Source organism: Sus scrofa, chromosome 3, assembly GCF_054392235.1.
Source record: "Sus scrofa isolate SSC_HxYL_T2T_F1_AM1 chromosome 3, Sscrofa_HxYL_maternal_Yorkshire_Landrace_v2.0, whole genome shotgun sequence".
Taxonomy (NCBI): Eukaryota; Metazoa; Chordata; class Mammalia; order Artiodactyla; family Suidae; genus Sus; species Sus scrofa.
In genome coordinates this window covers 86,949,243-86,976,763 of record NC_139385.1, presented here as the reverse complement: position 1 = coordinate 86,976,763, position 27,521 = coordinate 86,949,243, and the positions used below count along the sequence as shown (strand labels likewise).

General features: G+C 38.1%; 2 long non-coding RNA genes across 3 annotated transcripts in view; one reads left to right on the top strand and one right to left on the bottom strand.

Annotated features, from left to right (window-relative positions):
* Window positions 1-27,521, bottom strand: part of LOC146404752 (uncharacterized) — a 167,428-nt gene that overhangs the window by 99,528 nt on the left and 40,379 nt on the right. The window lies entirely within an intron of this gene.
* Window positions 2,630-14,896, top strand: LOC146404753 (uncharacterized). Its single transcript, XR_014839688.1, has 3 exons — window positions 2,630-2,722; window positions 8,237-8,564; window positions 12,030-14,896. It is a non-coding gene; the product is annotated as an uncharacterized LOC146404753 (long non-coding RNA).

Here is a 27,521-nt window from a genome sequence, read left to right as displayed (position 1 = left end):
GGGACAGGAGGGTCCTATTGCTTTAGGTCACCCCCTCTGCTAGGTGTTGTATAAATGTTATTCATTGCACTTCTCATAGCAACAGTGTATGATTGGCATTACTTTTTCTCATTTTGCCAGTGATAATCTGCTGACTCTAAGAGTACTAAACTAATTACCCAAGATTACAGAACCAAGTTTGGTGAATCTTGGGGCAAATCTAAGATTTTAATTCAGATCTCTCAGACTAACATTGCCGCACAATACTCCTAAATCTGAAACAATCTCCTTCACCATTAGATAAAACACCAGAGTCTTGAGCTAGTCAAGGGAAACACTTTCTTTAAAGGCAAGGAAAATAGGATAAAGTAATGTTTTTACTTTCAATAATGATATTTTCTTCGGTGAAATATGAAATAATGATTCCAAGGCAAAAAAAAAAAAAGTTGTTTACCATCATAAAACTCTCTCAGTTTATTTTTGCTGTATGGCATTTCCCAAAATAAATTATGAGAAACAAAAAACTTAAAGTTACATGAGCCACTTATTACCAAAAGTAAAAGCAAACGTTAATCAGGGGGAAAAAATAAAAAAAAAAAAACTCTGTTAACTTTAATTTCAACTCCTTAAAGTTCCTGCTAAATACAAAGAAGCTAAAATAGAAACGCTATGTTACAACACAAAATACACTTCAAGTCAGATAGTCTGAGGCTGTAAAAGCTTGGCTACCAGAGTTGTGTATCCCAGATTAGCATCACCAACTCATTGCTTAATAGTTGTGTGATTTTTGGGAAATTACACAACACCTCTATGCCACAGTCTCCTCGAGTAGAGCCTAGCACACAATAAGCAGTCAATACATATCAGCTCATTTTTAATCATTAAAATATTTTCTAAAAAATAAATGAGGGATACGCATTGGTCACTGCATTTTTCAAAATGAAGATTATGGACATCCAAACCCCCAAATGGTGTTCTCTATATCAACAGCAAAATGGTTCTGGAAAAAGCTGCCTTTTAACTCCTTCATTTACTGAAACTGAAACACAGAATCCAAAATCCTAGGCTGAGTCCATTTATACCACTCTGCTTGGTGTGTCTCTGCACACAAAAAAAAATTATTTGGCTTGCAGATAGCCAACTCAAGAAAGGAATCCTCCAACCCTTCGTCCCCTGAAAGTCTCCATAGCCACACAGTTGAGTTTCAACCACTCTGGGTTATCAATGTTATTCTGAAATGGAATCGTGTGTATGTGTGTGTGTGTGTTTTCAGGGAGACTGATACAATCTAGAGAGGTAGAGGAAACATTACAATGCTGAAGACTGGATACATCAACACCCATTGCAATTGGGTGAGCTGCGCGGTAGCCCCAAAGCGCGGGTTCTGTACAGCCTCTGGGCATCCCACTGAGGGAGCCAGCCTCAAAGAGCAAAAGCCAGGACCAGTGTATTTTTCCCCCATAAAGAAATTGACAGGCCATTTTCTCACCCTTCCCCCTGAGCCAGGATATTGAAGTTAAAACGTACCTACTGAGTAGGTAATGTATTTGGTATTAAGGCTCCATCATAGGCGTATGTCTTCTGAGCATAATGGTTCCTTTGGAGCTATTACAGATATGCCGTGAATAGATATTAGGAATAATACACAAAGAGTGGTGGAAGGAGATCCCATATTAACTACTGTCAGACTTTTAACAGTATTTGAAATGAGGCTTTTTTTTTTTTTAATTCCCGGGGTTTAATACCTCTATACTTTGTAAACTGAGCACTTTTCAAAGGGAGCTCCAAATTCCTACAGAGCTGTCTTTAGGTGAGCTTTGATCTTTGCAGAGCACCTATCTTGTGTTTCTATAATTGCTCTGGTTTAACAAGGCTCCCTAGCACGTGAAAGGGGAAAATCCTTTTATTAAGGCTATAAACCTAACTGACCACAGTGATGGAATGTGCAGCTTGGGGGTAGCCCTGAGCTCCCCAGGAAAGAGAAAAAAAAATGGGGCACCGAGGAAAGTCTTCATGTTAAAACCAAATGAAATATTTATTAAACGTTGTTTCTGGTGTCCCAGGTGGTAAGAGGCTGCCCTGTGGTCCGCTGAAAGGTTTGATCTTTGTTGAGTATTGTGAATGCTGATTTCAATAATGGGGTGAAAGCTGAGGAAGTTCTGGCTGAAATTTTGGCTAAAGATGACAGCTCTGGGTTTCAAGTTGCACAAAGCAGTCTGAGGGATTAAACCAACAAAGCCTGCTCCAAAGTATCGAGTTTCCAAAAGTGTAATCTTCCGATCGGTGATTCACACTCCTCAGATGGGGAGGACCCCTCATTTATTTGGACTTGGCCATATTAATCTTACTTTACAAATACACGCGGTGATTTATATCATGTTTAATTAACTGATTAAGGGCTCCGGTGGTAAAAATGGCATTGCATTAAGCTCTGTCCGTATGGCAAATTCGAATCACATCTTTAGCCTTGCAAGAACAAAATATCCCGAGAGTCACTGATGACAGGATGTAGGAATTGAAATCAGGTCCCTCCTGTTGTTTGAGAATCCAGGGAGGGTGCCTGCCATATGCCTGTCACTTCCAGGGGGGGGAAATGACAGGATAAAAGAAAGGAAGGCTCTAGTTCTTCCAATATGTTCAAATCTCAGATGAAAATGATTGTGCAGGCGTGCTGTACAGAGGCCAAGATTCACATGAAAGCACATCCTAAACTTTGCAGAGAGCTTCATGAGAGGCTTGTGGGGTATTGTGATATGTCTTATTTTATTCGTTTCTTTTTTATTTCTGAAATAACTGCACAGGGCTTTTGAGAACCAATAGAGGCAAATGCTGTGGTTTGGAGCTGAATTTAATAAGTAGGGAAATTAAAAAAAAAAGAGGAAATTCTTATCTATTAAAATATATGTGCACGCTGATTCAGTAAAAAGCAAATTAGGTTTGACGGCTAAAAACCACACATTGGGATACCAGTTTCAAAGTTGGCATTTTTGGAAGTGGGAGTTGTCTAATTTTTCTCCTCAAAAATTGGCAGTGATTATTTATGACATCTCAAAAAAATGTAAATTGACTACTAATTTCTTTTATATAATGTCTTTGAAATTTTAAAGTACATTTTAAAATATCCTTAGTAAGAGAGCATAACAAAGTTTGGAAAGAGGGCAAAAAAAATTGTTTTCCTCTTTAAGACGATGATTAACATTATTTAAAATCCTTTTCCAGAGTTTTCTTATTTGCATGTCTTAAAATTATTGTCATCGTACTACATCGTAATCTTGTATCCTGACTTTTTTCACTTAATATTTTATTACACATTTCCCCTACTGCTATGTGTGCATAATTTTTATTGATTGCATAATATTTTATCAGATGAATGTATCATTTTTCTTACCACGCTTCCATTGTTAGATACTAAAGTACCTTCCCATGTTTTCTATTATAAATAATATAAAGACAACTTATATATGTATGGCTTTTTCCATATTTCTTAGGATAGATCCCTTTACCTACCAGCTCCCTTAAATAGGGTATAAGAAATTTCTCTTCCAAGGGCAAGTGGAAAGTAAAACATTCTGTGACATATAGAAAATCTTACTTCTATGTGGAATGTGTGTGTGTGTGTGTGTGTGTGTGTGTGTGTGTGTAAAAGTCAAGCTCATAGAAACAGAGAGTGGAAAAGTGGTTGCCAGGGCCTGGGGGTAGGTAGGGATTGGAGGAAATAGGGGGAGGTTGATCAAAGGGTACAAACTTTCCACTATAAGATGAATACAGCCTGAGACTCTAGTGACTATAGTTGATGACACTATAAGTTTAATTCAAATTCGCTTAAGGAATAGAACGTAAATGTTCTCACACATACACACAGAGATAAGTATGTGAGGGGATGTGTTAATTAACTAGGTGGGGGGAATTTTCACAATGTATAGACACATCACATCTCCATGACGTACATTTTAAATATCTTACAAATGTATTTATCAAGTGTACTTCAATAAAGCTGAAATTTTAAAAAAGAAACAAAAATCTTATCTGAAGTTAACATACAAGCCTAGGGTTGGGGGTGATGGCTTTACTTCTGTAGTCAATATTGGCAACATGAGAAAAGCATTTCATTTTCACTACTATGTTCTTCCTTGTTCTCTATAATCAAAGCATACCATAGCAATGAAGTAAAATCAGAATTTCCTACTTTATTCTACTCAGCATTTGTCATTCTCTCCAGAAAAAGGAGAAGAAGAAGAAAAAAAAAAAAAAAAAGGTCCCTTTAACTACAATTAAAGTTTCGAAAATTTCTCAGTTTCCTAGAGAGCATTGCAAATAGACTATTAGGACAGCACTCAGGTCACTTTTTAAAATGACCCCGAAGTGTGGTCTTAATAATTAATACTCCTAGATGTTTTCATGGCATTAATTCAGAGAATGATGAATTGGGTAAGTTAGGCAATATATTTTAACTAAAACCACTTTGGATTTTGACAAGGAATTCAAACTTTTCAGCTGTGGTCTGTAACTGCACAGCAGCTTGTAAAAAGAATAATCACCTCAACTTTTTCAACTTCCTGAAATTACTCAAAACAGAGTAGTTCAGGATTGTTTCATTTGGAAGTAATGTTGCAGTATATTTTAATTATGGGTTTCAATTCTCAACATTCTAGATTTTCTTAACCGTCCTTTATGCATTTGCATGAACTTAAAATTGTTATTTGCAGCTTTTAATCAAGAACTTACCCGATTTGCTTATTTTGGTCTTTGATTTTACGAAGCACCCTCAAATTCAATTCAAGTTTTATTAGGGTTCAAATGACATATTTCTAACAAGCCATACATTTCTCTTTAGATGGTTTTGTCCATTTGATGTTATTATTGGTCTGAGATAACATAACAGCTTTTGTTTTCCAAATCTATCCCTTTAGTGAAATCTATTTCATTTGTACAGTTTTAAAACAAAAGATAAACATTCTCTGTGAGATACTGGAAGGAGAAGCAATTAATGTGAATTTGATAAAACATAATATACTGGACTGACAGTTAAAAAGCTATGCTTGTTTGATTGTTGACTAGTTTTGTCTTTAAATAATGGTCTTCTTTTGGCATTTAATGTATATTTGTTCGCAATAAACATAATTTATGAATATTTTAACACATGTGTACTCAGTGGGGTGGATTATCATACTGATATAAATAGAATTAATGAGCAGTCAACCCGCCACATGTCATGACATATGACTGGGCAGCTAGAGCACAGAAATAATTCTTGTAGTTTCATAATAAAGCTTTTTTCTTAGTTTAACTTTTTCAAACTATTCACTGTCTTTATTTTCCCTTTATTTTGGAGTATGAGTCACCAACTAGGAAACAGGATTCTGGTTTTCCTACAAGCATCTCCTTTTTGACATTCATGAACTATTTTCTTGTCCTTTAAAACTAAATAAACATATTTGAACAAACTAATGCCTTTCGGCCAACTTTCAGAGAATTGGTCGTAAATAATCATTTTACTTATTTCAACTAGAAAAAAAAATCGATGGATTTCTCCTCTTCTTTTCATTTTGTGGCAAGAGTCTGATCACACCCCATAGCTGCTGGCAGCTCTTTACAAGAACAAAAACTTTTAAAATTCTTTTAAATTCTAAAACAAATCTGATGACCGTATCACCTGGATAAAATCATCCTGCAGAAAACATCTTCTTAGCCAGTTATTTGTGTTCCTTGCACCCAAAGCAACAATCTGTTAAGCGTGCCTAATAAGATTTTTTTTTTCCTAAGGAATAAACCCAGTGGTATAAAGCCACCTCTTCAAATGATAGGTATGGGGGTGAACACGGGCATGCAAAATTTCCAGTTCAACCAGATTTCATCTGACCAAGAATTATGTGCATAGGGATGCAAATTGAAATTGAAGAGGAATGTTATTTCTTTTTATTATTTTTATAGCTTGATGACGGGGTAAAAAAATGGGGAAAAAATTAAACTAGCATGTAGACTGCACGGTCCAGATGATCTGACGGGAGGAAGGCTTTGGCAAAGATATTAGAGCATGACTTTTGAGAGATACAGATGGCAGGGTTATAGCCTTTATTCCTCTTATCTTTCATTTTCAAAGGGAATATTCAAAGCTTTTTTGCCACCACCAGCCCTCCACTTCTACGTTCACATTTAAAAACACTGCCTCCCTAAACCAAAGTTCTGGCCTAAAACAGGCAAGCCCCAGGATGCTTTAAGAAAATGACAGAGTGTGACACCATGCTCCTGGTCATCTGTTAGAGGAGGAGACTGCACTCGACAGGGCTGGGGGCTGATGAACTTCCCTGAAGTGTCTCCCTTGGGGAAATTCAGCTCTTTCACCGGCAAAGAAAATGGGCACCACCTAGTGCTTTTTTGATGCAAAGGCTGTTTGCACTGGTGTGGACCTGAGTGGACCTGAGTGGGCCTGTGTGTTGGGTGGCTGACCTCTACAAAGGGAAAAAGAAAGAAGTCAGTTGGCTTTACCCTGTAGGCCAAAAAAAAAAAAAAAAAAAAAAAAAAAAGAAGTAAAAATTAAAAAGCAAACTATAAGCTTAAGACAAATGAATTTAGTGCTTCAAACTCAGGGATTTTCAAACTCAGGGATTTTCTTGGGCTTTTTCTTTTTTTAAGCAATTGTTTGTCTGTTCATGAGAAATAACATTTTTACTCACTGAGACGATAATGATAATTTCTCTTGTATAATTTTTTTTTTTTTTTGGCCTCTTCATTTGGTGTGTGGCTAACTTGTAAACATTTCTAAGAACTTTCATTTCATCCAAAGTGACAAAGCAGAACAAGCCTTCCCACCACCCCCTAATCCAGTCTAACAAGGAGCCTGTCTGTGGAGTTCTCCTAACACAACAAATAGCTTTTATGAAAAATGGTTTGTAGCACAAAATCTTTTGCAATGCAATAAGATCAAGTTAACCCTCATGCCTCTAGGAAAAAGCCTGGGAAGTTTTATCTGATTGGCAAAATGGACCCAGATATGAGTTCAAGGATTGAGTACACTTTGATGAAATTTCACAGCAATGAAGTCTGATTACCTGAATGATTGCTTAAGCCCTTTAAAAAATAACTCAAGGAAGCACTAGATTTTTTTTGTTGTTGTTGGGAAAACAGATGGTCCTGTAGGGAACAGGAGAGTAACTATTCCAGCCTGTTTGCTTTCTCTATTACACTATGCTTCGAATTACTGTTGCCACAGTTGCTTTTAGGAAATAACGATCATGATTTCTCTGCTGCGAAGAGGTGGAATGTTCCGCAATACAATTAAAAACCTTAGTGTAGGCAGGGTGGAGGGTACAAACAGGGAGAGTGAGGAACCTGCTATACATAACCAGATTAACAAGGGGCCTGCTACACATCCAGGAACTAACTAGCTGACTTTAAACTCATTAGAGATCTGCTTATTCAATATGCTGCCCAACAGAATCCAGATGGAAAACAGTCTTCAAAGAAACAGATAAAAATATTATAACTACTATCAGTGTCTGAGCTAAGCAACCTGGATATAAAGGAATGAAGAAGGCAAAATCTAAGATTCTGAACTTTTCTCCTTGGCCGATAGCAAATTCTGGTTATAAGATGCTGATAGCACTACCTACATACAGCACTCGTCACTTGTATTACGAACGGAGTTAAAAAGTCTAAAGCATATTCATATCTTTAGCTATTTTACTGCTGTAATTTAGGATATTAAAGTTATTCCCTTAAACAAATTAAAAAATGTATATACCAAGGAGGGAAAACAAATGTCTTAAGATGGGTTTCTTCTCCAAGCAGCAAGAAAAAATAAAATGAACTGTTCTCTTTGGGATTTCCCTGAAACAAAACATACAGCTTTAGGTTTATAACTAAATAGGAGATCTTGCCTTGACAGGTTTAAGAAGCACATGAATGATTAGCTGAAACTATGAGTTGGGGGAGGGGGGCTGAGATTGTGTTTTGCCAAATATGTACCTACAAGGTAACGGAAGGAGGTGGCCATCTAATTCACCTTTCAAATAAAAGCAGTATAGGTTCTACATTCAAGATGATTCCTCAACTCAGTGCCATCATCAGATCAGCCTCTTATAAAAATAAAAAATAAAACTTGCTTTTTTTTCTCCTCCCCTCCTCTAACTCCCCCCTCGCACCCTGCCCACCACGGGTTCCCTCCTGCCTGCTTTCCCCCTAATGCTCTAGTTCACACTGAAACCCTCTGGTAATGACAGCCCTGAAGTGATAATGTACTTTCCTGCCTTTCCGTTAGCAGTAGCATTTGATCCCGCCATGGGTGCCAGCTCAGCGGCAGAAGGATGCTTTCATATTTTCGAGAGGCAAAAGGGACCAGTTCGATTTACTGCCTTGACTGACTCAGCAGCTTCACTAAGTTCTGGCCCCCAAATAGATGTTTCATAAAAGGAGAAGAAAAGAAGAGCAGGAGAAGGAGAAAGAGGAGCGAGAGAAAAAGGAAGGGCAAGGGAGGAGAATCAGTTTCGGTTTTTGCTCAATATGGTGTCCGTGAAACCAAAGAATAGATGTTCCCCTTTCTCCCTGGGATTCACAGGAGCATCTGACCTGATAAATACGGAGTTGAGGTGAGTAATATCAAATGCAATCATGGGACGTGGAGGGAAAACAAAAGAGGTCTTTCTGTGGTAACGCGGACCCTTTGTGGAACAAGGGATGGGTCACTGAGTGATAATACATTATCCTCTCATCCACCGCCCTGCCACACCTCCCACCCCACCCTCCACCCCCCACCCCTGCTCACCTCCGACCAGGTGAGGCTGCACATCCAAAAGTGACCCGTGGCGCAGTGGTGCCTGAGCACGCAGTCAGCCCAGCCGCTCCGTGTGCCCCGGTGGTGCACTATCCCCACGCTCCCATTTCTAATGGATGGCACATCAATCTGCTGAGGTAACCAAACTGAAGACAATCAATAGTTCTAACCAAATACCTGTTATTTTAAGAATAAAAGCACAGTGATTTCTTAGCTGCGAGGAACACCAGAGATGCTATGTGTTGTAGTTTAAATAAAATTGATTTTGCTTGCTTCAGGACCCAGATCACTCAATGTGTGTCAGGCTTGGATAACCATATAATACAGAAAATAGTCATAGCTATTCATTTGAAGACACTTGGTTTATTAATGTCAGTGCTGCTTTACTCTATGATTTCCCAAGTTCAAGTCCATGGGGGAAAGGGAGGAGGGAACCTGTGGACAGAGGCAGGAGAGTAAGGACCTTGTTTTGAGTGCCTATTATGTCACAGATGGAGTTCCACAGTCTTTTCCATATGAACCAATGGGTTAGATATTTGAAGCCAAGCTTATTTCCCTACAGAGCCCATGTTTTTCCATTGTACTAATGACCAAAACTCACAGAGAAACAAATACTGTAATATAATGCATTATGCATATACATGACTGAAACAAACTTTCAGTAAACAATATTTGCAGCAACATGGATGGAACTAGAGACTCTCATACTAAGTGAAGTAAGTCCGAAAGAGAAAGACAAATACCATATAACATCACTTATATCTGGAATCTAATATATGGCACAAATGAACTTTTCCACAGAAAAGAAACTCATGGACTTGGAGAATAGACTTGTGGTTGCCAAGGGGGAGGGGAAGGGAGTGGGATGGACTGGAAGCTTGGGGTTAATAGATGCAGACTATCACCTTTGGAATGGATTAGCAATGAGATGTTGCTGTGTAGCACTGGGAACTACATCTAGTCACTTATGATGGAGCATGATAATGAGAGAAAAAAGAGTGTATATATGTCACCTTGGTGTACAGCAGAAAATTGATGGAACACTGTAAACCAGCTACGATGGAAAAAATAAAAATCATTTAAAAAAGCAATATCTACCTTTATGCATGCAATTTACTCAGATTTTATTCATCTTATTCTATTATAGTCAATTCTTTAAAATTCTGTTGTAGCTCCTCCTCACTGCATGATACCTAGTGTTGTAGCATGACCCATGATGTAAAAATGCAGTACACCACACTGCCCTTCAAAATTTTACATTGTGAAATGTTGGACTTCATGTGAGTTTAGTTACCAAACATGCACTTACAGGGTGTGCCTGGAAAGTTCCATCACTATGGTTCAAGTTTTTAAGTTTTTCATTTAAGAACTGAGAGTTTTAATATTTACCCACTAAAACTCTTATGAAGTTGAATTCATTGTAGCATTCATTTGCTTCTCAAAGAGTCTGTTATTTTGAGTAAAAACATTTCAGAATTGAGATGGTAGGGTTTTTTTTAGCAATAAAAACCCTAGAAAGAAATAATTATCATCTCTATTGTTAACAATCCCTGTAACTTGCTACCTGCCAGCCACTGTCCTATGAGCTTTTTAAAAATGGCAACTCAGAGTTCCCCATCATGGCTCAATGGAAACAAATATGACTAGTATCCATGAGGATACAGGTTCAATCCCTGGCCTCGCTCAGTGGGTTAAGGATTCAGTGTTAGTGAACTGTGGTGTAGGTCGCAAATGTGACTTGGATCTGGTGTTGCTGTGGCTGGTGTAGGCCAGCAGCTACAGCTCTGATTGTACCCCTATCCTGAGAACTTCCATATGCTGTGGGTGTGGCCCTAAAAAGACAAAATAAATAAATAATTAAAATTAAAAAAATAAAGATGGCAACTCATTTAATTCTATCACTTTATGAAGTACATATTATTACTTCCACTTTATAGCCAGAATTCCTTTACCATCATTATCACAAATTCCTCTCTCTAAAACATTATTATATATCTCAGAAGATGAATGAGATCATGTTAACAACTCAAGGAATCTCTGTTTTATTTAAATGAAATCCGAAAGCCTGTATCATCTGGTTAGTTTGATGACTTGATTGACTGTTTAATAATAAATCATAGAATTAAAAAAAAAAAGATTTTTGCAGAAAACTTCCAGAATGTGCAAACATTGATTAGAATAGATTTGCCTTCAGGTAGCCGAATCCCTGTCATAAGGGTCTATACCTTCTGAAAGTCCGAGGGCAATTCCATTTCCAGGGCTGGGAGATCCAGCAGCTCATCAGTGTCATTGAGGATACAGAGTTTTCCCATCTTTCCACCCTCTCACCCCTGACCTGCTTTTGCCTTCACATAGCTGCTCAGTTCCTTGTGTCATATCCAGACATCATAGTGATGAGATGCAAGGTCTCTTTCTCAAGAGTGAATTAAATGCTCCTTAAATCCTAATCAGCATTTTTCTGCAGCAAAAAGTGAGCTACACATCGATTCCTAAACCAGTCACTGGCAAAGAAAAGAGGATCGGCCTTCCTTTAGCGGGGATGGTTGGTGTGAGTATATTTCACTGTTCTCTTAGAAATCTAGACCAGCACCACAGAATATGAAGGACAAACTAGGGAATCAAGTGATCCATGACCTCATTACTCATCTATTCCCCTGTGACATGAATAGCTACAAGAAGATCCCCAAACACCCAAAACTTTTCTAATTTTTTTAAAGGAAAAAAGCCAAAGACATTATAGAAAACAAAACCTTACAAAAACATTCATTAACTTCATGCCTACCTGCAATCCATAGATGTGCTTCCATCTAGGTAATTAGAATCAGGTGTTTATAATTGGTTAAAGGTTCATTATTTCTGAACGAATGTGCAAACTTTGGCTTATGGGTATAAGAATAAAGACACTCAGATCAATTCTCTTATCTTATTAACATTTGAATTAGCCTACCAAAAAATTCACATATTTTAAAGTCCACTAAAGCCTAAGAAGCCTATTTCCTTTCACAATGCACTCTGACAGTTTAAATTTGCCAGTCTCTCAGATTGTATCTATACAGCAGCAAGTCATTACTTTAGGAATGAATGGTTCCAAAACAGCAGGAGCAAGGGTGTCTTTTACATATTTCTTTTTTTCTGGAAGGCCTCAGTGAAATCGTTGCTGAAAATTTCTCAAACCAAAGTGTTCTATCACACAAAAGAAAAGTTACCTGCCAACATGATTATTTGCCGTCATGCGACAGCCACATTTCTAACTGACACTCCCTCGTCTCTCCAATCTTAGAAAAAAGAAGGAAGAAATCCCAATGAAGAAGAGAATATTCCCACATGGGCTGAGCGAGGACATCTAAATCTGCAGCTGGGGCTACGAAACATGTAAGTCAGTTGATTTTTTTTTATACCTATCTTAAAAATTGGGTAGTGCCCCCTGCAGCAGGATTAGTAGCAGTCAAGCCTGACCCTGTTCTCAGCGGTGAAAACAAATTATAAGCTTTTTTTTTCCCCCCACTACAGAGTTGTAATACAACAGCAGGGAGGAAATCATTTGTTCACTTGAGTTCAGTTCAAGATTGTACTCAACTCTGATTGCTAAAGCCCATTCATATGGAAGAAGAGACAAAAGCCTCACTACTCTCTGGGTAGCGTGTCAGAGGCTGAATGTTTACAAGAAGAAATTGAGAGGAAGATTAGAGAATAATTTTCTCCTGGGGAATGATGATAACTTAGGGGTCCTTTGTAGGGAAAGTCCTTTAGTAGGATTAAAGACAGGATTATTGGAAGGGAATTGAGAAATTGAAATGGAGAGCCTCTTAAAATGGCAATTTAGTCAGAATATCCAGGGAGTTCTTCAAATGTGAATTCTAAGGAAATGGGTTGTACTTAAGAAGAAAAGAATAAACTCAGACGCACTATTTCAAGTGATGATACTGTAAGTGGTCACACGGTGATGGACCTGCCAATGGCTTCCGAGGAAAACCAAGAGAGCAATGGTGTGGTGACTGTGAATCAGCTTTTACTAAAGGGACAGGTTGAAGAAAATCCTAATGAGGAAGAAATCAATTTAATCTGCAGATTAACGGATGGCTACATCCTAGGTAAGGAACAATAGAAATGTTGTGTTACTTTTTTATCTAATTTCAAGAAGTTGATGTGATACTTTCAGCAGTACTGCTGCATTTAAAAATGTTTGAGCTTGGCACCTTAGACTAAATTCAATGCTTGTAAACTTCAAGTATGTGAAATGAAAAGTTTCGTCTGGAAGCAGTAACTATTGAGTAATTCTGAACTTATCACTCACTATTCTTAAGATTACACTGGTTTCCCCGTTACCTACAAAATAAAAGTCAAATTTCTTATCTTGTTATAACAACCAAAGTTTTGGCAGGAAAGAGCTGAGTATTTAAAGATAATTCATCGAAGGGGCTATTTATGGAGGGATGGGCAGGATTTAGGGAATTCTGAGTGATGCTGAAACACACAGTAACTAGCAACAACTAGAAGCTTGAAGGGGCTTCTAGACCTCAAGGGGCAAAGAGTGGAGAAAATAACCTTTGGAGAGTTGTAGCCGTGGAAGAAGCTTTAGTCAAGGATCCATCAATTTTTCTCAACTGAGCTGCACACTGGAGTTTTAAGAATTACTGACGCCTGGGTCCCACTCCCAGAGATTATGATTTAATGCATCTGGAATGTAGCCAAGATTATTAGGTTTTCAAAAACCTCATAGGTAACTTTAATGTATAGCCAAAGTAGAGAACTATTATCAAATAGGAATGGATGAAGTCAGTGCAAGAATGCAGGAACTCAGGGAAGAGAGAGAATAAAGAAAAATACCCTAACCCCTGCCACTTACCACTTACAGAGTGGTCTTCAGAGCATCAGTAGAAATTACTCATGAATTGGTAAAAATGCAGAATGATAGACTTTATCTCAGACCTAGAGAATCATAATTTGCATTTCAAAAAGATCCCTAGGTAATCTGCATGCATATTAAAGTTTGAGAAGCCCTGCTTTCACCTATTTCATTATCCTACTGGTGTTCTTTCTATTAACCCAATCCCAGTGGAACCCAGAGGGCTAGGAAGTCTGCATGATTTGGTGGTATAGGTTAGTCTCCTGAGGACAAAACAGGGCAGGAAGGTGCAGAGAGAATGGATCTGGGGAGACAGAATTTGATCTGGCAAAAATGATATTTTTATCTTTATCCCACAGTTCTAGAAATAACTTACTCTCCATTCTACCAGAGAACCCTGAAACACACACTTCACTTTCATTCATTCCTTCACCAAGCAATTTTTGGCATCTACTACACAAAAATACTATGTTAGGTATTATGGAAGAAAACAATCAGTAAGAGTTGTTGCTTATGTTGAAGGAGTGGTAGAGTAGGGTAGTCAAAAAATGAATAAACTACAGAATTTCTTCAAGCAAAGTGGCTGACCATGCTAACAGTAAAGTTCGCTTCCCACAAGAATTAACAATGGGTAAGCATTTAACAACTATAACAGGCTGTATGAAATAAACACTTGAGCTTGTAACAAAATAAAGGAAAATGTCCGGGTGCGTAAACAAGAGGCAGTCATCATGGAAAGCTAATGCAGTGCTAGAGGACTATAGGAGAAAGGTTAGGTAGAAAGAGGTAACAGGTGTTGGGAAAAAGAAAAAAAAAAGCTATCTTCTGGCATAGGGTATGTGGAAAAACAATAAACCCTCCTCTGAGAAATCAAAACCACAGGCCTTTACTTTGTAGAGATTTGGGGTCCAAAAACCACAAAATGACATAGAAATTCATCCCATAAGGTTGATATCCTAACAACTGAGAAAGGTTTCCCAATTATTATCTCCCAAATAAAAATTACAAAATTGACCTGGGGCAAAGCCTCATGAATAAGAATCAGCAGGCAGAATGCACAGTAGGCAAAGAACATAAAGTAAAGGTATATAACAGACCTATTTAAGATGTCTCAAATACATTAGTACAAAATAAGTAAAGACAAAGAGAAGGAATGAAATACCTTAGCATAAAACACCAAGAACAGCTTAATATTTGTTTAAATAACCAAATGACACATCTATAAATGAAAATTATAATAAAATACAAAGCAATGGATATAATTTTTAAAAAACAGACAAAATCACAAAAAGAACAGAAAACTGAAAAATATATCTGAAGGAATTGCCCAATTTCATATAATGATTAAAAAATATGAGAAGTTAAGACTACATGTGCATGTCTACACACACGCGTGCACACACACACACACACACACACACACACACACACAATCTTCTAGAATAATATAGAGAAAGAAGGTGCATCAGTATCTGAAGAAATAATGACCAAGAATTTCCCAGGATTGATTAAAGATATGATTCCACAAATTCCTGTATCGTGAGTGCAGAGCAGGAGAAATGTTTAAAAGTTTGTCCAGACACATTATACTGACAATGAAGAATACCAAAACAAAGGAAACAAATTTAAAAAGGCAGAAAACTGCCAGACTAATAACATTTTTAAAGCAGTATTGGACAATGAAGGACTTGGAAGTAATAATTTCAATGCACAGAGGAAAAATTATTCAGCAATTTTATACCTAACTAATTTATTTTGCAAGAAAATAAAAAGATATCTCACACAAATACTGAAAGAATTATCCACTCCAAGAATTACCCATCTGGGTTGCTGACAGTCACAGTAAAAAGTATACATCCAAGGAAAGGAAACTGAATGGAAAAGCAAAGTACTGTTTGCAGGAGGTAAGAGTGGACAAAGAAATTAGAAAAATGTGGGGAAATCATGAAATCATTGACTATAAAACTATAAAAATAATTTAGAACTCTGACTTATTTATAGAGGTTAAAAAATAAGTTGGGGAAGATTCAATATTGTTAAAATGTCAACTCTTCCCAAATTGATCTACACCTTCAATGAAATCCAAGTCAAAACTCCAGTAACCTTTTTTTTTGTAGATATCAAAATGTTAATTCCAAAATGTATTTGGAAAGGTACAGGAGCTAGAACAAAAGTAGAGGTGTAACATGATTTGATTTCAAGATTTACCAAAATGCTACATAAATCAAGACGGTGTGGTATTAATTTAAAAAAAATAGATGATTCGCAGAACAAAGAATGTAACAGAATCCACATATAGATCCAGACAAATAGGGCCAACTCATTTTTGACAAATTTGCACAAAGGCATTCAATGGAGAAGGGACAGTCTTTTCAACAATTAGTACAATGGGCATCCACACGCAAAAAAAAAAAAAAAAAAAAAAAAGCCTCAGCATATACCTTACACCTTACACAAAAACCAACACAAAAGGAATTATAAATTTATATGTGAAAAGTTAACTATAAAACTCTTAGAAGAAAATATGGGAGACAATCCTAGGGACCTTGGGTGAAGTAATGAATTTTTAGGTATAACACCTAAATGATGATCAAAAAGAAAAAAATATATATAACTTTGACTTCATTAAAATTACAACTTGTTCTACACTATTAAATAAATGGAAAACAACTAACTGGGACAAAATATTTGCAAATATCATATATTTGACAAAGGTCTTGTGTCAGAATATAAAGGACTCCTAAAACTCAAAATTAAGAAGACAACCCAATTAAAACAATGTGTAAAGTATTTAAAGATACCTTATCAAAGAAAACATATGGATGGAAAACAAGTACATGAAAAATATGCTGAGCATCATTAGTCATTAGGGAAATGCAATAAAAACCACAATGTGAATGTGAGAGCACCTTGAATCCCTTGCATCGTTTCTCGGGTCTTAGGGAGCCAATGAATGTCTCTGAGCCCCTGGAAACTAAACCAGTGTCATTATTAGTAGTATAAAAACATAGAAAGTATGACAACATTTATTATGTATCAGGAATGACTTAGCAGCTGCAAACTATTAAATATAGGATGAATCCTATTGTACAGTACAGGGAATGATATTCAATATTCTGAGATTAACCATAATGGAAAAGAATATAAAAATGAATATGTGTTGTAAATATATATATATATTTGTGTTGTAAATATATAACTGAGTCACTTTGCTGTACAACAGAAGTTAATATTGTAAATCAACTATACTTCAATTTAAAAAATAATTTTAGGAGTTTTCATCATGGCTCAGTAGTTAACGAATCCAACTAGGAACCATGAGGTTGCAGTTCGATCCCTGGCCTTGCTCAGTGGGTTAAGGATCCGGCATTGCCATGAGCTGTGGTGTAGGTTGCAGATGCGGCTCGGATCCCGAGTTGCTGTGGCTCTTGTGTTGAAGGCCAGCGGCTAAAGTTCCAATTGGAACCCTAGCCTGGGAACCTCCATATGCCACGGGAGCAGCCCTAGAAATGGCAAAAAGACAATAATAATAATAATAATAACTTTAAAAAAGAATGACTTAAGCACTTTAAAAATTTTAAACATGTTATCCTTATAACAACCCTATATGACAGGTACTATTATTATCACTATTTTCCAAATGAGGAAACTGAGGCACAGAAATGTCAGATCACCTAGCTAATACATCACAGAACAAGAACCTGAAGCCAGGAAGAGGGGCTCCAGAGCCTTTTCTTTAACTATTTACTCCTAGTAAGGGAAAGAGAGTGAGAGAGAGGAAGAGAGAAAGAGAGAATTCAGGCAACAAGCAAAAAGATAAGTAACAGACAGCTAGAAGCAATACTCCAAAGTACTAGTAGAATAGAATTGTGGAATAAGGAAGGTCCAGCTGTCCAAAGAAGCCACAAATGTCCCATGCATTCCCTTCCATTAGACTCAGTGCATGAGACAGAAAATAAATCCTGATGCTGTCATTTGAAAAGATTCACCAATGCCTTGAGTTCTAAAAATCCCCGTCTTTCTTGGCAAAATAGCTACCCTTCAAATTATTCCACAGGCCAAAGAACAAATGGCAAGTTATTCTTGAGTTGTCTAGTTCTATTTTCTCCCCCAAATGCATGAACAAATACATCTACTTCACACAGACCCTGAAACTTTTCTGAGAACTGAAGACTTTCCGTAGAACTGCAATAAAGTAATGCAATAGATACATTGCTTGATTTTTTTTTCTTTTTACTTTTTAAAGTATAACTCCTGAAATTAGAATCATAGCCCTTTTGTATAAAATTAGACAGTATCCTTTTGAGCCATTTCAAATATATTTTTTTCTATCACTGTAGTATCAAATGTTTATTTTCACTACTTCAGAGTTAAAAAAAAAAAGAGAGAGAGAGAGAAAGAGCTAAATTGGGAAACAAAATGTCTGATTCTTTATTCCTTCCAAACTGCAAACCTAGATGACTTCTTTGGATGGCAGTATTGACTGGAACTTTCCCCAGGATACCGCATTTTGGTTCCAGCTCACTGCTAATTACTTACTCACAGTGAAAGTGTCACACAGCTTTGCTTTCAGCACTTTGTGGGCCAAGTGTCTCTGGCAATAATCTCTCAACACATAAGCACCGTTCCCTTTCATCACATTATTTAATCAATAAAGTAATGCCCTCACACTGGCCAGGCCCAGAGCCATCTTGTCACAAGTGCTAAATAAATGAAACAAACACCAGTCTGGCTTCTACAACCTCCCCATTAATAAACATGAATGGAGATGCCTTTTAGTCAAAATCCATTCTCTCGAATGTTTAAATCTACACACACATGCTCATTTGTGAGACTAGAAGAGGAATCATTTATATGATGGGGAAATTAGGCCAAGTCCCATCCACAGCTGGGTGGAGTTATTTTGATTCAAACTGGGAAGGTGCCCCCACCATGCTCTCTCAGGCCTGCTCGTTCACCAGGGGACGTGGCATATGTTTCTTTATCCATTTCCTATCTGCATGAAGCAAGTCTACCTTGGCAGAGTCTTCCTCCCAGTGGGAAGGAAGGGTTCCCTCTGCTGCCAGGTCCACAAAGCATTGACACATGGACTCTGAGATGCTCCATTTTCATCTCTATCAGGGGCCCTGCTCCATGGAAGAACTGGCTTCCAAGTAAAACATTTGGATCCCAGTTCATCTTCTCCCAGCTATTTCTCATTGGTTAGAAAGCCACAGAAGAAAAGGGTGAGTCCTCTTAGCCTTAGGCTCTTGAAGTCTCAGAGGAAAGGGGAAGTGTTTTCCTCTTTCTATCTCCATAGTCTAACAGATCCTGGCACATGCCAAGTATGCCATCACTGTTAAGTGCATGGATGACCTCATGGCATCAAGAATCACCTTCTATGGAAGCTAGCCTTTCATAGGCACCTATCAAATACCAGGTACTCGTCTAATAGGTAACTAACTTATCTAATCCTATTACTTTATGATAAAAGTACTGAGGCTCAGGAAGGATGATTCCTTTATCCTGAGTCCCAGCAAGTGAGAGCCAGAACCAGGCTATTAACCCACCTGGTTTGACTGTGGAGTCTGTGCTATTACCCTCTTCATTGTTCTGAGATTCTCCTTCCAAGCTTTATCTGACACTTCATAACTTCCCAGCTTTCTCTGATAGAGTTGCATGGTTTATTGTATCATGATGAACCCAAGAAAAATACAAAATAAAAATAATTACCATTGGAAGTCATTATTAATATTGTCAGTGAATGGTAACCCCAATAATGGAGGTTGCATTCTGCATAGAACCTTTTGTTAAAAGCTATTGAGAATGCAAAGCAAATGCTAAGATAGAGTCTGACCTTTTGGCCACCATCCACTGAAGTTCTCAAAAAATGCCACTACTTTTATTGTACAGACTATGATTTGACCTATTAAGTTTCCCTACAGCTGAATACGGCCTGAAACAAAAGCGCTAACTAGACAGGAAAATGTTAATATGGAAATTGCATTTCATTTCTTTTTTTGAAAAGCCAGTTAGCTCCAACTTAAATCCTACAAGTTTCAAGGCTCCCCCCACTCCCCGGCTTCCTGCAGTGAATAGATTCTCATGGCCAGGTAACACTGCTGTCACTGTTTCAAGTGTAAGTTCCCTGGCATTCAGGAACCTGAAACCAGGTTTTTATAAATAAAATCAATCTGTAACCATTTCGTTTGGTGAAAGGAGATTAGCTCCTCCACAGCACCTCCACAGGCTCCCAAAGGGCTTCCTCCGCCCAAGTCCTCCTCATTCTGAAATCGAAATCACCCTTTGCCATCTCACCTCCAGGTGAAATCTTCCTCATCCTCACTTGTCACAAGCACAGGAAAGAGCTCATATGTCAGACCACTCAAGATGGCTGTTCTCTTGTTCCCTGAACGTGCTCTGCTCCACCCAGTTTCACCGACACCTTCTCACATGACCAGCCTTCCTACATACTTGCTCCGGGCCCCAGCCAGTGATTGTTCTAGCTTTAGATCAGAACCCTCCACTGTGACTAGCAAAGCGATGGTAAGGGCTTTGTCGCTTTGCTGGTTTCCCTGGTAACAGAGGAGCCAACCTGCTGTCAAGTAACCTCCACCAACCCCACTTGGGGGGAGACCGACCCCATGATCTGCCCCGCCATCTACTGCACATGGTGGGTGTCATTCCACAATTTTGCTTCCGACGTGTAAGCTCCCCCATCCTTTAAGCCATGAATTTCATTTCTCTGTGGCTGATTCCAGACTCTTTCTTCGGTCTTGAAGCTGGATAAGTTACAGTCCTTGCCAACCTGTCGGGTACAGCCCAACAGAGCTCATCTTCCTTCTTTACCAGCAGCATTATTAAATAGAGGCTGCTGGGTAAAACTGGCTTTTAATGAGGATTTTGGAAGGAAATTAGATTATACCATGGATCAAAAACCACATTCAAGGAGTTCCTGCTATGGTGCAATGGGAACAGCAGCATCCTGGGAGCACTGGGATGCAAGTTCAATCCCTGGCCTGGCACAGTGAGTTCAGAAGCTGGTTATTACTACAGCTTTGGCTTAGGTAGTGACTGTGGCTTGGATCTGATCCCTGGGCCAGAAACACCATATACTTCAGGGTGGCCAAACAAACAAACAAACAAAAAAGCACACACAAAAAAAAAACCCACGTACACACACACCCCTACCCATTCAAGTGGAATTTTTTATATTATGGCCATTCTGCCACAGGTAACCTTGTACCAACCCTCCTTCTTTCAGTTCTAACCTTCAGCTATGCTATCTTCCTTCTGAAGATCCTTTCATTCTATCCTCCCTCTTCTCTGAGCTGCTCAAGCTCTAAAACAACTCCTCAAGTTACCAGGAGACAACTGCCAAATTCTCATAACTTGATTATGTAAAGCAAATAAGGCACTTGTCCCAAACGAGATGAGTTTGAAGGGATCATTCACTTTTCATCACCAGAGTCCAAAAAAAAAAATTTCTTTACAAAAAGAAAGTATCTTTTTTTGAAAGTCATCATCTTAAAGGGCAGCCGCCTTTGCACATGATGTTTTTCTCAGTATCCAATTATTAGAGTTCTAGGAGGAGGTGAACAAAGCTTTGCCTAAGCGGTTAAAGTTCTCAGCAGTGTGGACAATTATCCTTACCTCAAAACAGTGCTTTATTTAAGTTGTCTGGTGGAGTTCCCATCATGGCTCAGCTAGTATAAGGACGCAGGTTTGACCCCTGGCCTCGCTCAGTGGGTTAAGGACCCAGTGCTGCTGTGAGCTACGGTGTAGGTTGCAGACATGCCTCAAATCCTGGGTTGCTGTGGCTGTGGTGTAGGCTGGCAGCTGTAACTCCAATTTGACCCCCAGCCTGGGAACCTCCATATACCATGAGTGTGGCCCTAAAAAAAGACACACACACACACACACACACACACACACACACACACACACACACACAATGCTTGGAGGAAGTGCATCTTGGTTAAGTATCGGTATTCTTTTTCTCAATAAAATACAGATAACCTCCACCTAAACTATTTGATAAGCTAGTGTCAACAGGATGAGCATCACACTCTTACCATCGCTGAATAGATAATTGGTAATTGCAGTCACTTCCCAAAGGAAAGGAGACCAAAAGGCGTAGGGAAAGTAAAATTGCTTTATTTTCACTTTGAGAGCAAAAACTTTAATAATTGCCCTGAGTCTGTTTTAGTAGAAATTAGGCACTTGGTTTTCATTAGGAAAGGCATTCAGAGATATTTCCCCTAATGAAAATCTAAAACCAGGCCTTTCAACTGGCTTAGTGATAATGATGATTCTTCAGAGAGCTCACCAGTCTCACGGCCCTATGGGACATGTTGATCATTCATTTTATAGGTCAAGCGCAAGTGCGTTTATTAATGTATGCTCTGATCTAACCCACGTTGCAGGATTAACTTCACAGTGCTTGATCAATGGTACCCAAATTAATGGATTCATCAGGGCTGCCTATTGAGACACCCTCGTCATTTATATTGCATTTCTTCCAACTCCTAATTAGGCATGTAATTTGTGCAGTCTCTAAGTGGACTCTTGAAAAGAAACCTACAACAGGAAAAAGTGTGGAGATTTTTACTATTTTGAAGACTTTTGATTCATCAGTTACCTCTGTCTCATTGTCTCATTGCTCCTGAATCTTGACAGGCTTGCTCTCCCATGCCAAATTTGTCCCTATTCCTATAAATATTTTACTCTAATATTATATATATATAAATATATTTTACTCTATAAATATTTTACTCTAATATTATAATATTTATTCTGATATTATAAAATATATTTTCTTTGGTCAAACCCAAGCATGTGGAAGTTCCAGGTTCTGGGATCAAACTCAAACCATAGCAGTAACCCAAGCCACACCAGTGAAACGCTAGATCCGTAACCCACTGAGCCGCCAGGGAACTTCTAAGATGACATTCTATATCAGACCTTTTCTTTACACACAAAACTTCTGTTCCTAGTACTCTATTGAAACAACTCTTTCAAAAGTCTTCCGCAATCTTCTAACCACCAAGTTTAATTGCCTTTCATAGAAACTATAGCATCTGATATCACCGACCATGAATTCTTACTTCAAACTCCTTCAGCTACTGGACCCTAAGACATTGCAGGTCCAGATCCTCTTCCTGTCTCTTCCGTCAGAACTTACTGTCTCTTTGTGGCTCTCTTTCTCTGGCCTGTTAAACCTTCTAAATTCTTCCCTCATTCCTCAGCTTTCACTCTGATTCCTCTCAATCTACTCCATTGGTTTTGTAGGGTTTTTTTTTTTCTTTTTTTCTTTTTCAGGGCCACACCCACATCATAAGGAGGTTCCCAGGCTACGGGTCGAATTGGAGTTGTAGCCACTGGCCTGTGCCACAGTCGCAGTCACACCAGATCCAAGCTGCCTCTGCAATCTACACCATAACTCACTGAATAAGGGGCCAGGGATGGAACCCACAACCTCATGGCTAATAATTGGATTCGTTTCCTCTGCGCTACAACAGGAACTCCTGGGTTTTTTTTTTTAATTTTTAATTAAAGTATAATTGATTTACAATGTTGTGCTAGTTTCTGCTGTACAGCAAAAAGTATAAATATAATGTGTAATACATATATTATACATATATATTCTTTTTTATATTCTTATCCACTTGGTCTATCCCAGGAGATTAGCTATAGTTCCTGTTGTTTATTCATTCATTTTGTTCATTTTTTAAAGTTTTATTGAAGTACAGTTGATTTACAATGTTGTAATAATTTCTGCTATACAACAAAGTGACTCAGTTATACATATCCACATATCCATTCTTTCATTCTTTTTCAGATTCTTTTCCCATATTGACCATCACAGAATATTGGGTAGAGTTCCCTGTGCTAAAAAGCAGGTCCCCATTTTCCTATCATTCTATGTACCACAGTGTGCATATGCCAATCCCAAACCCCCAATCCACCCCTCCCTCCATCACCTGTCCCCTTTGGTAACCATAAATTTGTTTTCAAAGTCTGTGAGTCTGTTTCTGTTCTGCGAACAAGCTCCTTTGTGTCTCTTTTTTCAGATTCCACATAAAAGTGATATTATATGATGTTTGTCTTTCCCTAATTTCACTTAGTATGATAATTTCTAGGTCCATACATGTTGCTACAAATGGCATTATTTCATTCTTTTTACGGCTGAGTAGTGTTCCATTACAGATATGTACCACATCTTCTTTATCCATTCCTCTGTTGTGGACATTTAGGTGGCTTCCATGTCATGGCCATTGTAAATAGTGGTGCAGTCAATACTGGGGTGCATGTATCTTTTGGAATCATGGTTTGCTCTGGATAGATGCCCATGAGAGGGATTGCTGGATCATATGGTAGTTCTATATTTACTTTTTTGAGGAACTTCCATACTGTTTTCCACAGTGGTTGTACCAATTTACATTCCCACCAATTCCACTGGCTTCTATGATCATAGCTAGATCTATACTTTCCATACCTGATCTCTACTCTGACTCTTAAAGCCCTAAAGAGAAAATCACGAGACATATATAATAATGTGGAAGAAATAAATCCCAAAATCCCATTAATAAAATTACTTTTAAAGGAAGTATGTTCTCCAGTTATTCATATACAATAGAATACTATTTAGCCATAAAAAGAAGGAAATCTTGCCATTTATGATGACCTGGATGGAAATTGAGGGCATTATGCTAAGTGAAGTAAGTCAAGACAGATGAAGATAAATACCATGTGATTTCTCTTTTATGTGGAATCTAAAAAAAAAAACCAAAGCAAATCCATAGATATAGACAACAGAAGTGATTGCTTGGGAGTGGTGGTGGGACTGGGTGAAGGAGGTCAAACGGTGTCACACTCTCTTCAAGGGCAAGCAGTTGAGAAACATTAGGGATTATAATATTAACGTACCACAAAGAAGTTGTTACATATGAATTCAGTATTTTTTAATAAAAAATATTTCGATGGCAAAAAACAAAATCTCACCATAACAGGACAGCACTGATGACAAAATAAAGCTGGTGAAAGATTTATCAATGTTATCAGTGAACATAGACACAGTAAAGTCAGATTATTCAACTCCTAATGCACAACACCCATTTCCTTTTGTGCACTCTCCATGGTAAGAAGTATAACGGCTCCCTCCAGATGTGCACATCCAGTCCCCAGAACCTGTGACCACGTTACATTCCATAGCAAAGAAAATGAAGGTTGCAGATAGATTTAAAGTTGTTAATTAGCCTATCCTAAAATAGAGAGAGTATCCTGGATTATCCAGATGAACCAGATATAATCTCCAGGGTCACTGTATGTGGAAAAGGCAGGCAGAGAACCAGAGAGATAGCAGCTTGAGACAAATTTGGCTTTGAAGACGGAGGAAGGGGGCCATGAACCAAGGAACACAGGCAGCCTCTGGACGCTAGGAAGGCATAAGAACAGACTCTCCCCTACATCCTGGGGGGACGCAGACCTGCTAATCCTTTAGTTTTAGCCCAGTTAGATCTGTATAGGAGTTCAAACTCCAGAATTGTAAGATTACAAACGTATGTTATTTTATTTTATTTTTGTTTATTGTTATTATTTTGCTTTTTAGGGCCACAGGTGCAGCATATGGAAGTTCCCAGGCTAGGGGTCGAATCGGAGCTACAGCTGCTGGCCTATGCCACAGCCACAGCAATGTGGGGTCTGAGGCACATTTGCGACCTACTCCACAGCTCATGGCAACACCGGATCCCTAACCCACTCAGTGAGGTCAGGAATCAAATCCGAATGCTCATGGAGACCAGTCGGGTTTATTACCACTGAGACAACAGCAGGAACTCCTTTAGGTTATTTTAAACCACTAAGTTGTGGTAATCTACTATAGGAGCGTTGGGAATCTAACACACCTCCACATAAAAAAATACAAAGGGTCATGATTAGAGGGATGGCCTATGATAGCCCAGCTCTACCTCTAAGAGGGTCATGCAGAAAGGAGGCTTTCAGAGATCTGGCTCTTCTGATTCCTCAATGTAAAAGTTCTAAAAGGCAAACTAGAATAATCTTTGAGCGATGCTAATATACATATATATATTTTTAAGTGGCAATATTTATAAAAATAGTCAAAAAGTGATGCAATTAGCTACTACATATAAAGTACTAAATAGTAGTATATATCAATACATACTAGCTGTATGTTTCTTGTTTGTTTTCATCATTAACCACTATTTCTTGAGTACCTGTGGTGGTAATATATTCTCCCTAAACCTTATAACAACCTTGCAGTTAATATTATCTTCATTTTACGGATGAAAAAATAAAAATTTAGAAAGATTGAGAAATTTGCCCAAGGCTACTCAGTTCATAAATCAGTTTTTGAAGTAATGTAAAATTTCTTAACATGATTCTACAAAAGGATAAAACTCAAATGACAGCTTTTTTTTTTCTTTTTTTGAGAAACATCAATCAGAGATATTCCAGATTTCAAACTACAAAGTGGATATATTTTCAGAATCATCAAAGAGAGATCATAGAAGTAAAAACAAACAAATGAAAAATTTGCCTTCTGGTCTCTGTTCTAACCATGTCTCATTGTGAGATGTTGGACCAGTCTATGGATTTCAATTTCCTTATCTAGAAAAATGAATGAGGGATGAAAACTCAGCCTGGTCTCTTGCAGCTCTTACAGTCACAGTTTTAAGATAAGATCCTTCCTCAAAATATTAATACCAGAATCATCAGCAATTTACTTATAATTGTTGCCAAGGCTATTGCCCCAGAATCATAACTCTGCCTCCCACTCAGATGAAAACCAATTCCTCTTATCTAAGTTTCAGGAGGAACCTGTAAAGAGAAAAAAACAAGAACTGGTTGGAACCAACTAGGTGTAAGATGGTGGAAGGTTTGACATCCAGTAGACCTTGAGCCTGCTCATTGTAATATATTAGCATGCTAAATGACACACTCACAGGCACCATGATAGTTGATTGCCAGGACAACCACCAGACAAGCCCATAAAAGAACTGACAAGGATGCCGCATCAGTTCTATGTCCAAACCTCACTGCTGTTCTCAGATAAATCATGAATCTTCCTCCCACTGCTTTCCAATTTCGTCCTTTTTATCTCGACCCTCCTGTGTATTTGGTGTCTCTGCCCAAATTGGGTTGTGAAGTTGATTTGCAAACTAGGTTCCATCTTCTCCATTCTTTAACTATTGAATAATAAAGCCTGTGTTGTTCCAGCATCAGTTTTGTTATTGGCTGTGCAAATCTGAGAGGAAAAAGGACTTCTCTGGCTAAGACTCCTTGTTTCATCCCAGCACTGGTCCAGTCATTCAATTCAGTAACATAATGACAAGCATCCTCTTCTCTGTTCCACTCACCTAAACCGCCTACCTGCCTTCATCATGCCAGCACTTTTCAACCTTGATTCCCAGAATAGTAAACTCCCTGGTTCTTCTTCCCCCACTTTATCTCTTTTTACAGTGCATGTGCACATATCGCTGCTCAGTTCTTTAACTGATCAGGAGTCCTACACTCCCTCTCTGAGGAAGAAAAAATTTAAGAAATTAAAAATAGGTACTCAATACATGTTAATAAATTATTTTGCTGGGAATGAAAACATCTAGTAAATGTTTTGCAACTTGATAGAAATTTCTGAAAACCAAGTTAAAAAAAAAAAAAAGGATTAAGCTCCATACCTTTTAAAGCCCTTATTTTTTTTTTTTTTTGTATATTACTAACTTGTGAGTATTAACTAAAACACACATACACACACACATACACTCAGATCCAAAGTCCCTCTTCATTAAACCCCAGCACCTCCGGGAAAGAATGTTTTATGTGATGTGAATCACTGGCCCTTCCAGGGTCCCTTCGCTATCCTTTATTAACATCTATTAGCAACATAATAATATTAAAAAAATGGATTTCCTTCCTTATTGACAAAAA